General features: G+C 37.7%; 1 long non-coding RNA gene across 1 annotated transcript in view; it reads left to right on the top strand.

Moving 5' to 3' along the window:
- LOC110741404 overlaps nucleotides 1-13,429 on the top strand; it is a 92,832-nt gene extending 79,403 nt beyond the window's left edge. Inside the window, exon 3 of the long non-coding RNA XR_002517548.2 lies at nucleotides 10,305-13,429. This is a non-coding gene — a long non-coding RNA (uncharacterized LOC110741404). The remainder of the gene's footprint in view (nucleotides 1-10,304) is intronic.
- The last annotated feature ends 248 nt before the right edge of the window (nucleotides 13,430-13,677 follow it).

The following is a 13,677-nucleotide window of genomic DNA, read 5'->3' as shown; positions in this document are numbered from 1 at the left end:
TTAGCATATAATTGATCTAATGATTTAGGTCACATATAGCAAGAACTTGTTTCATTTTAGCTGTTATTACCTAGAACTTTGGATATGCTCGTGGTCAATTTTATTCTCAGTTTCAGCATCTGTATCTCAAAGACATGATTGATGTTATATCTAAGAATGCCTTCATATATTCTTAGGAACCAATGAGTAATTATTTGTCTGTACTTGAGAGTCACTAGGCAGCAGAGTTTGTTTCTAATAACTTTGAGATTAAGCTCACAATATTCCCAGCTTCATGTATTTTCCTTTACACTGTACAAATTCTCCAATTTTCAGGATCAAACCTGACTTATGAAATATTTTATTACCTCTAGCCCCCACTTTATGGAGCTCCACATGAAGTTACCCTAGTATCCATTCCATCCTTATCCATTATATTAATTATGATTACTGACACCTTTTCTGAGTGTGCACCCCCATATGTCCCATGATTTATCACTCAGAAGCCCATCTCCTATTCCAAAGTCTGAACCCTTCCTTACTCTTGTAACGCCTTTCACCAGTCTAGAAGCTGAAACTCAATCCAGTGGCCAGAGCCTGCTCCTCACTGATGGCCATCATTTTACCAGAAATAGTTGACTGTATTTCTAGAAATCTGAAAATTTCTCTGAATTCCTTACAGATAAGGTTAGCACATTAATTGAGAGATTCTGACACTTCACTCACCAACTGGTGAACTGGCCCATGGCAAACAATTGTATGTCTACCAGAGTTTGCCAGGCAATTCTACTAGAGTTAAGTGGGGCTATGGTTCAGGGCTGGGGTCCAGGTTGTATCTGTCCTGGTCCTCTTTTTGTGATAAAGCATTCATGCTGTACTGAATGTCATAAAGTCGTATGCATAATCTCTACGAGAGTATCATTGGCAGAAAGTTGCCTTAATAAGTGTATTTTTGCACTCCTCACCCCATGATGAGATGTGTTGATGCTCACTAAGCAGAAGATACCTAAGAGGCAACACATCAAAGTAGCATTCATAAATGACCTATAGAAGAAATTTATCTGATGATTAGCAGCTGATGAACATTTTTTTCATATGTTTGTTGGCTGCTTATGTCTTCTTTTTTTGAGAAGTGTCTGTTCTTTTTGAATTTTTAATGGAGTTGTTTTGTGCTTGTTGGTTTGTTGAAGTTCATTTTAGATTCTGGATATTAGACCCTTGTCAGGTGCCTAGTTTGCAAATATTTTCTCTCATTCTATAAATTGTATGTTTACTCTGTTGTTAGTTTATTTTGCTGCAGAAGCTCTTAATTTTAATTAGGTCCCAATTGTCAATTTGTTTTTATTACAGTTGCTTTTAGAGATTTAGCCAAAAGTTATTTGCCAAGGCTGATGTTGAGAAGAGTGTTTCCTAGGTTTTCTTCTAGGATTTTTATAGTTTGAGGTGTTACATTTAAATCTTTAATCCATCTTGGGTTAATTTTTGTATATGACAAATTAGGGGTCTAGTTTCATTCCTCTGCATATGGCTAGCCAGTTATCCCAGCATCATTTATTGAATAGGGAATTCTTTCCCCACCGTTTGCTTTTGTCAGCTTTGCCAAAGATCAGATGGCTGTAGGCATGTGGTTTTATTTCTGGGTTCTCTTTCTGTCCCCTTGGTCTATGTATTTGTTTTGGTATTAGTTACTACAGTCCTGTAGTACAGTTTGAAGTCAAGTAGTATGATGCCTCCAGCCTTGTTCCTTTTGTTTAGAATTTCTATGTCTATTTTGACTCTTTTTTGTTTCATAAAAATTTTAGAATAGTTTTTTCCTAATTCTTTGAGAAATTACATTGGTGGTTTAATAGGAATAATGTTAAAACTGTAAATTGCTTCAGATAGAATGACCATTTTAACAATGTTGATTCTTCCAGTATAGAAGCATGGCATGTTTTTCCATTTATTTGTATCATCTCTGGTTTCTTTTTGTGGTATTTTGTCCTTCTCCTTGTTTTACCTCTTTGGTTAGCTACAGTCCTAGATACCATCTCACACCAGTTGGAAAGGCTATCATTAAAAAGTCAAATAATAACAGATGCTGGTGAGGCAACACTTAGACACTGTTGGTGGGAATGTAAATTAGTTCAGCCACTGTGGAAAGTAGTTTGGATATTTCTAAAAGAGCTTAAAACAGAGCTGCAATTCAACTCAGCAATCCTATTACTGTATCTATACCCTAAAGAAAATAAATTGTTCTACCAAAAAGACATATGCACTCACATATTAATTGCAGTGCTAGTTACAGTAGCACAGACATGGAATCAACCTAGGTGCCCATTAATAGTTAATTAGATAAATAAAATTTGGTATATAGATATATATATCATGAAATACTATGCAATCATAGAAAAAGAGAAATCAGGTTCTTTGCAGCAACGTGGATGCAGCTATAAGCCGTAATTCCTAGGGAATGGATGAAGGAACAGAAAAGCAAATACCCCATGTTCTCACTTGTAAGTGGGAGCTAAACATTGAGTACTCATGGACATAAAGATGGGAACAATAGACATAGTGGACTACTAGAGAGGAAAAAGATGGAGAAGAGCATGGACTGAAAAACTATCTGTTGGGTAGTTTCATCACTACCTGAGTGATGAGATTCTTATCCCAAATATCAGCATCATGCAATATATCCATGTGACAAAGCACACAAACACCCTCTAAATCTACAATAAAAGTTGAAAATATATCCCAAAAAAGTAACTTCTTTTAAGGAAGATTTCCAGAGGTAGCACACAAAAAGAACATTCGAATAGAGCTCAGTTCAATTCCTGGCTTTACTACCAACTCTTTAAGCCATCTTCAAGCAGCATTTTGATCCACTGGTCCTCTATTTTGTCCATAAAATGAAAGTAATAATGTTAATAAGCTATTATAGTTGTGAAAACCAAACCAAATAATTTTAATAATCCACACTTCTATAGCTTTTTTACTTTGGAGAGATCACACAAACTTTTTGGGCCTCAATTTCCTCATTTGACAATGGGAGATAATAAGAGTGCTTACTCCATAGGATTATTGTGAGGATTAAATAGCATAATATGTGTGTGTGCTTAGAAATGCATCTTATACATAGGAAGCATTGAGAATATATTAGTTATTATTAGTTATTACTATACAAGTTTCCTAGGTTCTTTCACAGTACTGTGAAAGACTATATGAGTGTTATGACTTAGGAAGCAGGTTCTGACCCAGGGGGGCTGTTAGGTTGCAATGAAAAGAAGTCAAAGAAACAGTCACTTAGGAAACTTTTGTTTAAGTTTAACAATGGTAATTTGAGTTGCAATTACCAAATTTCCATGGGTTCAACTGCTAGCAAAATAAAACTATTAATTCTTATAAAAGTATTTAGGATCACTGAGCCTCTCCCTCTTCCTGGGTGGTCTTGAGTAAGGGAATACCCAAGCCTCAACATGCTTACATTTAATAGAGAGTTGACATGGTTTGGCTATGTGTCCCCACCCAAATTTCATGTTCAACTGTAACCCCCAGTGTTGGAGGTGGGTCCTGGTTGGAGGTGATTACATCATGGGGGTGGGTTCCTCATAATGGTTTGGCACCATCCCCTTGATACTGTCCTCACAACAGTGAGTTCTCATGAGATCTCATTTTTTAAAAGTGCAGCACCTCTACTCTCTCTTCCTCCTGCTGTGGCCATTTGAAGTGCCAGTTCCTCCTTCACCTTCCACCATGATTGTAAGTCTCCTGAGGCCTCCTCAGAAGCTGGGCAGGTTCCAGCATTATGCTTCCTATACGCCTGAGGAACTGTGAGCCAATAAAACATATATATATATATATATATATATATATTTATAAGTTACCCAGTTTTAGGTATTTCTTTATAGCAGTGTGAGAATAGACTAAAAAGGGGATTGGATGAGTTAATTTCTAAATGTCATGTAGCTCTAAAATTACTGAATTTCTAGCACATACAAGCCTGTATCTCATTATTTGTCATATATTGTGGAAGCAATTTTTAAAGCCATAGTTTTGAAAATGTTTTAAAGTAAAAAAGATTAGCCTAGATCCTTGCAAATTAAATATTTATATGTATAAACACATGGTAGATGGGAAAAAAATTGGATCCATTTGTTACTATATTATTATCTCAATTTCTATCATGCAGAGGTATTTATTAATTTCACATTTTAGCCTTGTTTATTCTTTTCTATTTTAAATATTTTTCTCTTTTTTATGCTCTTTTTTCAATGTGAACTCCCTTTCACCTTTTTTCCTTCTCTGTACCTAAAGCAGATGCTCTAATATTCATGTATAAAGCTATGTTGCTTGATGAAAGTGGAGAAGAGAGGAAGAAAACAGCAGGAAACCTGAGTTGCCTCACTGTGTTATTAGAAAATTTTGAAGCATTATTTGGGTTGCCTCCTGAAAAAGATGGTCCAGATCAAGTACTATTAACTTTCTGCTTTTCTTTGTGAAATTAAAATTCAATCAGATTCTTCAAAAAGGACTCTTGGCTTACTATTTCTGTTTTTGTCTTCGAAAGTTTTTCAAAAGTGACACAACGTCCCTGAAAATCTAAATAGGACAGAGTGAAATTACATATTTTAAAGCCCAGTACTACAATTATGCTAATGTAATTGAGCTTCATGAATATAGTATGAAAATCAAATTGTCAAGAACTATACCAAATAGAATTGTTATTAAAGATAGAACAAATTTGTTCTGAAATTCTTACAAGGATCACTATTTCATTAATTCCTAAGCAGAATATCATTGTTCAATGGTAAAAGTGGTTTAAACATATCTTTCATATTTAGATAATTTGCACATTTTCTTCTTGGAAGTGACACATTTTGACATCAAGAGGTGAGAAGTTAAAATGAAATTCTAAGTCTTCCAACCAACTGCATGGCTCCCCTCTTGGCCAATGGGTCCCAGAGTTACCTTGAAAACTGAGTTCTAGGCCACATACAGGATGGGAGAACAGACATGATTCCTTAAACCTCATTCCTTGCTAACCACCACTGGGCCTGCCTTGGCCCAGAAACCTGTCTAGTTGTTTGCTGTGACCCTCTCTTCTGCTGGTTACCTATTTGACTGTCCAGTGTCTAGCCCTTCAGAGAACTACCCAGAACAGAGTCCTGAAGAAAATAAATATGAACAGAAGGACTCAGGTTTTTCATTTGTGGTGATTTACATTTTAGGATTATAAAATTAACATTTACCTATTTGAGAAAAATAGAGAAAACTGAAGGAAATGAGGGGGAAAAAAACCCAATCCTATAACTCCATCACCAAGAAATCAACTTGGATAACATTTTAGTATTCTGTTCACATTTTTGTTACTTTTAAAATGCAGTGCAGACATTTCTCTTTATAAAACTTTGTATTTCTCTCTTTTTTAACTGAAAATAATGCCACATGTATTTTCCTATGTTATTCAGCATTATTTTTAACATCGGCATACTATTCCACCATATGGGAGTAGTTTGGTTTATGCAAATACTCCCCCAGTGTTGGACAGAGGGTATGAAATTGGTACTGATGAACTACTCATAGGGTTCAAATTTGTATATGGCAAAGACTAAAGAAGGCAAGTGAGAAATCAACTTAAAACTTTTTTTCCTTTTATTCAACAAAGTGGAATATTCTTTGAGATGACTTCATCCAAAAAAATTTAGTGTAAAAGTATATCTTTAGGCAGAGCAATAATTGTATTATAATAGATAAAATCTGTGCTTTCTAATAATATTGAACAAAATTCTGAATTTCACTTTGAGAAGAAAAGTAAAACTCATTATTAACAAAATTATCTTCTCAACCAAAAGTCATGATTGATTTATGGCAGTGGGCAGTGTTTGAATTAGTTACTCTATATTAGCTTAATTAAATAAATGGATGTGCTGGCACAAAGCTTATATTGATACATTTCTGCCAGATAATCATTGGGTTGCATATATTGGCATCTCTTCCACAACCTTCAGTCTCATAAAATAAAAAATTGTTTTTAGGATGAGCCACACACTAGCTGGGGGTCTGCACCCATTAATAGTTGTCTAACCTTTGTGTAAGGAGATAATGCTTTAAACAGTGATTCCTTTGTGATGTAGCATCTTTTTTTTTTTTTTTTTTTTTTTTGAGAAGGAGTTTTGCTCTTGTCACCCAGGCTGGAGTGCAGTGGTGCAATCTCGGCTCACTGCAACCTCCACTTCCCAGGTTCAAGTGATTCTCCTGCCTCAGCCTCCCAAGTAGCTGGGATTACAGGTGCCTGCTACCATGCCCAGCTAATTTTTGTATTTTTAGTAGAGAAGGGGTTTCACCATATTGATCAGGCTGGTCTTGAACTCCTAACCTCAGGTGATCCTCTTGCCTCAACTTCCCAAAGTGCTGACATTACAGGCATGAGCCACTGCACCTGGCTGATGTAGCATCTTTTTTATCATGAGTTCCAAGAGGCCTCTCTTCAATGGTTTCTATTAAAACTTTTACTTTAGTTTAGGCAATTTGTGAATGATAATAATAGAAGAGTTTCTTTTTGAAGGGACTAAGTATAATACTGAGAGCCGTAAATGCTATCAGTGTCATTGTTGTCATAGCCTGCAGATGGGAATGTGGGAGGCAAGTAACCTTAGGCAAATTGTATTTCTTCCTTTGTCTGAGATCTCCATCCCTAGGTTTTACTCCTGGTTACCTGTCTTATACAGCTGATATTGTTTGGCCATGTCCCCACCCAAATCTCATCTTGAATTGTAACTCCCACAATTCCTATGTGTTGTGGGAGGAACACTGTGAGAGGTGACTGAATTACGGAGTGGGTCTTTCCTGAGCTGTTCTCATGATAGTGAATGAGTCTCACGAGATCTGATGGTTTTAAAAATGGGAGTTTTTCTACAGAAGCTCTCTTTGTCTGCTGCCATCCATGTAAGATGTGACTTGCTTCTTCTTCCTTCTGCTATTATTGTGAGGCCCCCTCAGCCATGTGGAACTGTGAGCCCAGTTAAACCTCTTTTTTTTTGGAAATTGCCCAGTCTCAGTTATGTCTTTATTAGCAGTGTAAAAATGGACTAATACAGTAAATTGGTACCAGCAGAGTGGGGCACTGCTGAAAAGATACTCGAAAATGTGGAAGTGACTTTGGAACTGTGGAACAGGCAGCGTTTGGAACAGTTTGGAGGGCTCAGAAGAAGACAGAAAAATGTGAGAGAGTTTAAAACTTCCTAGAGACTTGTTGAATGACTTTTCCCAAAATGCTGATAGCAATATGAACAATAAAGTCCAGACTGAGGTGGTCTCATATGAAAATGATGAATTTGTTGGGAACTGGAGCAAAGGTGACTCTTGTTATGTTTTAACAAAGAGACTGGTGACATTTTGCCCCTGCCCTAGAGATTTGTGGAACTTTGAACGTGAGAAAGATGATTTAGACCATCTGGCAGAAGAAATTTCTAAACAGCAAAGTGTTCAACATGTGACTTGGGTGCTGTTAAAGGCATTCCGTTTTATAAGGGAAGCAGAACATAAATGTTTGGAAAATTTGCAGCCTAATAATGTGATAGAAAAGAAAATCCTATTTTTCTGAGGAGAAATTCAAACTACTGCAGAAATTTGCAAAACTGACAAGGAACTGAATGTTAATCCCCAAGACAATGGGGAAAATGTCTCCAGGGCATGTCAGAGGTCTTCAGGGCAACCCCTCCCATCACAGGCCAGGAGGTTTAGGAGGAAAAAAATGGTTTTGTGGGCTGGGTCCAGAGGCCCTCTGCTGTATCATTCTAGAGACTTGGTGCCCTGCATTCCAGCCACTCCAGCCATGGGTACAAGCCCCAAGCCTTGGCAGTTTCCTTGTAGCGTTGAACCCGTGGGTGCACAAAAGTCAAGAATTGAGGTTTGGGAACCCTCACCTAGTTTTCAGAAGATGTATGAAAATGCCTGTATGCCCAGGCAGAAGTTTGCTGCAGGGGTGGGGCCCTCATGGAGAACCTCTGCTGGGGATGTGGGGAAGGGAAATGTGGGGTTGGAGCCCCCACACAGTGTCCCTAGTGGGGCACCACCTAGTGGAGCTGTCAGAAGAGGATCACTGTCCTTCAGACTCCTGAATGGTAGATCCACTGACAGCTTGCACCATAAGCCTGGAAAAGCTGCAGACACTTAATGCCAGCCTGTGAAAGCAGCCAGGAGGGAGACTGTACTCTGCAAAACCTCAGGGACAGAGCTGCCCAAGACCATGGGAACCCATCTCTTGTTTCACTGTGACCTGGATGTGAGACATGGAGTCAAAGAAGATCATTTTGGAGCTTTAAGATTTGACTGCCCTGCTGGATTTCAGACTTACATGGGGCCTGTAGCCCCTTTGTTTTGGTCAATTTCTCCCATTGGGAATGGCTGTCTTTACCCAATGCCTGTACCCACATTATATCTAGGAAGTAACTAACTTGCTTTTGATGTTACAGGCTCATGGGTGGGAGGAACTTGCCTTATCTCAGATGAGACTTTGGACTGTGGACTTTTGAGTTAATGCTGAAATGAATTAAGACTTTGGGGGACTGTTGGGAAGGCATGATTGGTTTTGAAATATGAGGACATGTGATTTGGGAGGGGAGGGGCCAGAGGTGGATTAAAAAGGTTTGGCTGTGTCCTCACCCAAATCTCATCTTGAATTGTAACTCCACAATTCCCATTTGTCATGGGAGGAACCTGGTGGGAGGTGATTGAATAATGGGGGCAGGTCTTTCCTGGGTTGTTCTCATGATAGTGAATGAGTCTCACAAGATCTGATGGTTTTTAAAACGAGAGATTTTCTGCACAAGGTCTCTTCACCTGCTGCCATCCACGTTAGGTGTGACTTGCTCCTTCTTGCCTTCCACCATGATTGTGAGGCCTCCCCAGCCACGTGGAACTGTTAGTCCAATTAAACTTCTTTCTTTTGTAAATTGCCCAGTCTTGGCTATGTCTTTATCAGCAGTGTGAAAATGGACTAATACAATAGCCAATTGCCTGGTGCCCATTTACTCTCTGAAACCTAAAAGCCAGCTATCCCAAACTGAAATGTATCATCATTCTCACCTAAGGCACCTCTTGATTGCTTTATTTAAATCTCAGTTTGTGGTCTCACCATCGTGTCAGTCACCTTGGAGAGAAAGTTGGGTGTCACATAGGTTACTTCTACTCCCTTACTCCTTATACTTAATCAGTTAGAAAATCCTGACATTTCCATCCCCTACGTTTTTCCCAAGTCTGTGCTCTCTGAATGGTCTATTTCAGACTTGTCTCATCACTGGATTACATAATTTTAGCAGGTTCCATATTTCTTGGCTTTTCCACGTAAAATCAACAGCCCCACAGTGATTTTCTGAAAAGCAAATCTCATTTCTCTGGATAAACCCCTTCCACCCTGCCCACCATTGTGCCATATTTGTCACAGTGTGGTCTTCCAACCACCTGCTTAATAACCTGGGGGCAGAAGGGGATGGTGCAAAAATGCAGAAGGCTGTACCACAGGCCTCAGAATCAGAATCTAGTTGGGACAGAGTTCAGGATCTGAATCAATAAACAAGATCTCAAGGTGATATTTTACATGCAAATTTTCAGAACCACTGATCCACCTACAGAATAGAATTCAAATGTTTACATCTGGTTCTTGTCTACTTATCTGCCCTTGTAAGAGTGTGCTGCTTTCAGCTCTGTCATGATCTTAGTGGCTCACAGGTGCTTGCCTTTGCTCAGCACTTTCTTATTAAAGTAGCCTTTCCCAGCTTCTTTGCCTGACTCCTCACAAGAAAGTCAGGCATGGTGATCTCTGCTCTCTTTGACATTCAGGATGTGGTCCTCAGGCCAGCAGCTTCCATAGTACATGAGGACTTGTTAGAAATATGGGATCTCAGATCCTACCTTAGATGTACAGAATAATAATGTTCGTATTGACAAGATTCTCAGGTGACCTCTATGCACAAATTTGTCTGAGAAGCACTGCTTTGGGAAAACTTACCAGATATCTATAGTTAGACAAAGGTTGGCTCTTTGCAGAGCGCTCTAAGAACACTCTGTACACATGTTTTTACCACTAAACTGTGGGCTGCTGGAGGGCAAGAAATCTATCTTATCATCTCCAAATTTTCAACCCCTCCTGTGGTCCCTGGCACATGGAGCGATTCAACAAATGTTTGTTTATTTAAACTGAACTGACCTACAGGTCAGCCTGGAACTGAAATGCTGCATCCCTGGTGAAATATTCTTTTGCACAGATTGGTTGTACTTTCATTTTTGGATGCTTTTGCTTTTGGCTGAGCTGATGCTGTTTTTGCCTCTTCTTTCTAAATTCACAGATGGTCTCGAGCATTTACGCATGGAGAGTGGATTGCTGCCCGATGTGGATTGCTATGGGCCAGGCAGCTGGGCTTCCCTATTGGATACCAGCCAAGTCCTGCGGATTGAAGCTTCCTTCAGGGACTACAGTAAATAAGGCTCCTGGAGCAGCCTTATTTGAGGTCAGATGTGAGTGTGGAGGGGAGGGAGCTTCTTGTTTATCAGGAAGTTGTCTGACACCATACATGTCTTAAAGTTGCTTATGCTCTTTCAATTTAAAACTCTTCAGCGTGAAACTTCCATGACTTTGCTCTAAAATGGCTTGCTAGTCATTCTTCATCCTCTCCCTCATGTGCCATTATACTGCAAACTACATAAAAGCAGTGAGTCTATTTATGCTTCACATTATATTTCCTAACCTCTAGCACAGCACCTGGAATATGTGTGGAAGGAATGAATGAATGACATCTCAAATTGTAATGTGGGGAGAGTTTCAGGTATTTTCTCCCATATAGTCTTTTCATTATTCTGTATTTATTTACTTATCTGTCTATAAAAAGCATAATCTTTTCGAAGCATATTACACTTTAGAAGAGTCTGATTCTAATATTTTAACACCAGCAAATTTTATAATGTTTTTTAATCTAAGAATTGTTTTTCTTAATTTAGATTTCCCCAAATATTAATTAATTCAGTCACTGACTTAACATGGTTTGAAGCCCTAAAGGAAAATTGTAGTATGCAAATGCTGTGATATGAAAAACTGTGGACTGAATTTGGCTCTCATATGCTTTTATTTTTTGGTCTTACGTAATTTGTATTTGAATGCTTTGAACAGGGCATGTACTCAATAGTTTGCCACAGGATTCAATATTCCTGATTGTCTTACATGCAGCATGTTTCACTCAGTATCTTTTTGTTCTCTTAGTATCTTTTGGGCTGTTTGCAACTCATGAGGTAGAGGAAAACACATTGGCTTTGGAGTCAGAGCATCTGTGCTCCAACCTTAGCCCTGGCATTTACTAGTTTTAAGCTCTGAGGTAAATCATTGATATGTTTTTTTGTATGTAAGACAGATACAATATCAGTAATTACCTAATAGGATTAAGAAAATAATGAATTTATCTTATTATCAGCCACATACAACACCTTGACATTCCACAAATAGTTTCTGGGCTCCACTTATTCCTCTGATTTTATAAAAATTGAATGTATCTACATGAAATGTCATTGTTACCTTTTTTATGAGGTCTTCTTACATTCCCAGAGTCAGAATTTATCAATCATATATCTGTCCTCCCAATGCACAGTGTCTACTTCTTGTCTTAGAAATTGTCATGTTCTAACCCTGACTATAGGTAAGTAAATATCCGTCTGTTTTCTTTGTTGTACTTTGAGCAACATGAGGGCAAATCCTGTGCCTTGCCCATCTATTGCCCCTACAACACCCAAAATGCCTTGCACAAAATCATATATAAAATTTGTATATAGAATTGAAAAACATGTTGGTTAAAAGCTGGGGTTTACTACTGGCTCCCTCACTCATTGGCTGCGGAATGTTGGACATCTTAAGTAATATCTCTAAGTTTAGGTTTTCTATTTGTGAAACTGTGAAGTGGGACCATAATAAAATCCTTCTCTGAAAGAGGTGTGAGCATTAAATAAATTACAAGACTACTATATTTTATATATTCATTTTTATATTCATTTTTATCTTCATATTTTCTCCTTATATGGTTACCAGCTGCCAAATAAGCCACAATTGAGAAACTTGGCATTCCTAATCCTCTCTAACCATTCAATTTCAGTAAAACTCGTAACTGATGCTCAAGAAAAAAAGCTGTTGGAGGCAAAGCTTTAACTCAAAAGCCATAAAAACGTTTTTTTGATGAGAAGTTTAAGATGCAGGAGGTAGCTTTACCATCATGGTATTTTGGCTGCAGTTCATGACAAATAAACCTGTAATGGGTAATTTATGTTGAGGCTGTTCAAGTCACATGGAAGAGGGCTCAATTTGCAAAGCACATACTTCTTTATTACCAGATGATTCATTGAAAATCCCAATTTGTGATGATCTGCCTAGTGGAAGGGTTGTTGGTCGTAAAAACGTCATAGAAGAAAATTCAACGATGAATATTATTTATGCCAAAGACATACATTTGTATTAGCTACGCATATCCCAATGTGTGTGCATTAAAATTATGTCAGCACTGACAATTCAAATAAGACCTGAGGAAGGGTGAACGTCAGCATTTCTGATAAGCTGTACAAGATAGTAGTTTTTGATACAAAAATGAATTCAGCAACTCATAGGCCGAAAGATGCCTTTCTTAATAAGGCCACATATTCTTAGACACTGTTATTAGCAAGGAAGTAAGAGAGGTAAAAGGAAAGGCAAAAATAAAGAAACGCTTTCTATACCATATGTCTCCAACTTCCTGAATTATTTCCCTGTAGTTTCACACGCATAGGAAGCAAATTAACTCACTTATGTCCCATGAGTACCATCTAGTGCCTTTAAAAGCGATGGTGTTAAAAAGATTATAATGCTTGTTACTAATAGTGTTTACTTTGCAATTAGGTAGCTTTATAAAATGTCCTCTGTAAATACAAATTTTTCTTTTGTAAATTTGAAAAAATATATTTTATTTTAATATGCAGCATTTTCTCCTTGCTCATTTTACTTTTTTATCATAGTTTCAAGTTCTTCATACATTTGAGCAGAATTAGACCCATCATAACTTTTCTTAATGTGCTGAAGTGGATACTGATGTGGTAGAAGATGAGTTTCGTGAGAGACAAATATATCCCAATTTACTTGATATTACGTATCTCTTTATTCATTCATCACTTTGTTTCCTGTAGATACAGTATGAAGTTCTGCCAAAACATTGCAGCTTCATAGTGGCTTAATTGTATATGTTGTCATTATATGGCAATTTTCAATAATTTGTGACGTATGTGATTATGTGACTATAAAATAATAACAAAACATAAACTGAATCAACAATTTTTGTTTATAATATTTAGTATTTGTTTCTTACTGATGTGCTAGTTTAAAGCTTGTTGTCATTATCTCATTTAATCCCCAAAAGAATCCCATAAAACAAACTTCCTTTTCTTTTTTCTCTTTTTTTAAAAAAGTTTTACGTTCAGGAGTACAAGTGCAGGTTTGCTATATAGGTAAACTTGTGTCATGGGGGTTATTGTACAGATTATTTCATCACCCAAGTATTAAGCCTCGTACTCATTAATTATTTTTCCTGATCCTTTCCCTTCTCCCACCCTCCACCCTCTGAGACGCCCCAGTGTGTGTTATTTCCCTCTATGTGTCCATGTGTTCTCATCATTTAGCTCCCACTTATACGTGAGAACATGTGATATTTGGGGTTT

The sequence above is a fragment of the Papio anubis genome, chromosome 13 (genome assembly GCF_008728515.1).
Source record: "Papio anubis isolate 15944 chromosome 13, Panubis1.0, whole genome shotgun sequence".
NCBI classification, from domain to species: Eukaryota; Metazoa; Chordata; class Mammalia; order Primates; family Cercopithecidae; genus Papio; species Papio anubis.
This window is presented reverse-complemented; position numbering and strand designations above follow the sequence as displayed.